Source organism: Lactuca sativa, chromosome 8 (genome assembly GCF_002870075.4).
Source record: "Lactuca sativa cultivar Salinas chromosome 8, Lsat_Salinas_v11, whole genome shotgun sequence".
Classification (NCBI taxonomy): domain Eukaryota; kingdom Viridiplantae; phylum Streptophyta; class Magnoliopsida; order Asterales; family Asteraceae; genus Lactuca; species Lactuca sativa.
This window is the reverse complement of record NC_056630.2, coordinates 139108766-139111415: the sequence shown is the minus strand read 5'-3', so window position 1 is coordinate 139111415 and position 2650 is coordinate 139108766.

Below are 2650 nucleotides of genomic sequence, written 5' to 3'. Positions count from 1 at the left end.
TATGATGCTTGCTTGGAAACATGAGTTATGTGCATGGAAATCCAACATATAAAAGTGAGGTGGCAACCCAAGGTCAACTCTCCCTTTTTCCTTGGGCTTGGGCCGAGAATGGGGAGAGAAGAAAGGATTTTTGGGCTTTTTGCCCCTAAGCCCAACATTAGAGGTAGTTTGGGTGCTTATTAGCCTTATAAAATAAAATTGTGATTTTTATGCTTTAATGAGCTAGGTTAGGTTAAATTATGGACCAAAGTTTGTGATTTATTTCATTCTAGGCCCAATATGACCCAAGATGTTGAAATAATTTAGTGTGGGTCCAATTAGAGCCCATTTAGGGTTCTAAGCCCATGATAGTCTAATTGGAAGCTTATTGGTCCATTTGGATCCAATAGGGGAGTCCTAATTCAAAATGGACTTAGCAAGGACTTTTAGGGTTTCCAATTGTTTGATGACTATTTGTAGTTCTAGCATGTTGTATTTACTTGAAGTTTTTGATTCATATTAACTTGAATATATAGATTACATGGCTCAAAATTTACAGTTGTGACATCATCCCCCCGTTAGAGGGAATTTCGTCCCTAAATTCTGTTTGAAAGCTAGATTTAAGAATGCTAGAATAGGTGAGGGTACTTCTGCTTCATTTGATCTTCGCGTTCCCACGTGAATTCTGGCCCACGCTTTGCGTTCCACCGTACCTTCACGATCGGGATGCGACTTTGTTTAGTACGCTTCACCTCCCTGTCCATGATTTCGATTGGTTCTTCGACGAATAGGAGATTCTCATTGATTTCGATTTCGTCAAGAGGAATGACGAGAGTTTCATCTGATAGGCACTTTTTCAGATTAGAAACATGAAACACGGGGTGTACACCGTTTAGCTCCGGGGGTAGTTGTAGTCTGTGGGCTACCGGACCTATTCGGGCGACGATTTCGAAAGGTCCAATGTACCGTGGGTTTAGCTTTCCTCGTTTTCCGAAACGTATAACCCCTTTCCAGGGTGAGACCTTCAACAATACTCGATCACCGACCTGGAACTCTAAGGGCTTTCGCCGTTTATCAGCGTAGCTCTTTTGCCGGTCACGCGATGCCTGTAATCGAGCTTTGATCTGGACAATCTTTTCTGTGGTCTCGTGAATGATTTCCGGTCCTGTCATTGCCCTATCCGACGTATGTGTTCTTGCTAGCTGGGTGTCACCTACTTCAGCCCAACATAACGGTGATCTACATTTACGCCCGTACAGTGCTTCGAAAGGGGCCACCTTAATGCTCGAATGATAACTATTGTTATATGAAAACTCGATCAACGGTAGGTGGGTATCCCAAGACTTTCCGAAGTCTATCACACATGCACGAAGCATGTCTTCAAGCGTCTGAATGGTTCGTTCGCTTTGACCATCCGTTTGTGGGTGATACGCGGTGCTCATATCAAGATGAGTTCCCATGGCCTTGTGGAGCGACTGCCAAAAGCGTGACGTGAACCTACTGTCCCTATCCGAGATGATAGATTTTGGCACTCCATGAAGTCTTACAATCTCTCGTAGGTACAATCGCGTCAGCCTCTCCATCTTGTAGGACTCTTTGATTGGCAGGAAATGGGCAGATTTCGTCAGTCGGTCGATTATTACCCATATGGTGTCCAATCTGTCCGACGTCTTGGGCAGCTTGGTCACGAAGTCCATAGAAATCCCCTCCCATTTCCACTCAGGGATTGCCGGTTGTTGTAACAATCCGGAAGGTTTCTGGTACTCCACTTTCACTTTGGCACACGTAAGGCACTTACTAACATAAGTTGCGATTTCCGCCTTCATGTTAGGCCACCAATAGTGCTGCTTAATGTCCAAATACATCTTGTCCGAACCAGGATGAATGGAGTATCGTGTCATGTGGGCTTCCTTCATAACGGTCTCCCTGAATCCTCCGATTTTTGGAACCCAAATACGGTTCATGAAGTAGTATACCCCATTCTCTTTGACTTCCAGGTTCTTCTCCATTCCGCGTAATGCCTCGCTAGTTCTATTTTCCGCTTTCATAGCCTCTGCCTGGACTGATGCAATTTGAGTGGTCAGATGAGACTGAATGGTTATCGAGTGCGTTTTCGTACGGCGATTTGTGTATTCCTTCCGACTTAATGCGTCAGCTACCACGTTGGCCTTGCCTGGATGGTACTTGATCTCGCATTCGTAGTCGTTTAACAATTCCACCCATCTTCGTTGTCTCATGTTCAGCTCCTTCTGATTCAAGATGTGCTGGAGGCTCTTGTGGTCCGTAAAGATGGTGCACTTTGTACCGTACAGGTAGTGCCTCCAAATTTTTAGAGCGAAGACCACAGCTCCCAGTTCTAGGTCATGGGTTGTGTAATTTACTTCGTGCGTCTTTAGTTGACGGGACGCATATGCTATCACTCTTCCACGTTGCATGAGAACGCAACCTAAGCCTTGATTTGACGCGTCACAGTAAACTACAAAATCTTCCGTTCCTTCGGGTAGAGATAGTACAGGAGCGCTACAAAGAGCTTGCTTCAAGGCTCGAAACGCAATCTCTTGTCGGTCTGTCCACTTGAATGGCACACTCTTTTGCGTAAGTAAGGTAAGTGGCTTGGCGATTTTAGAGAAGTTTTGGATGAATCTCCTATAGTAGCCTGCTAGGCCTAAGA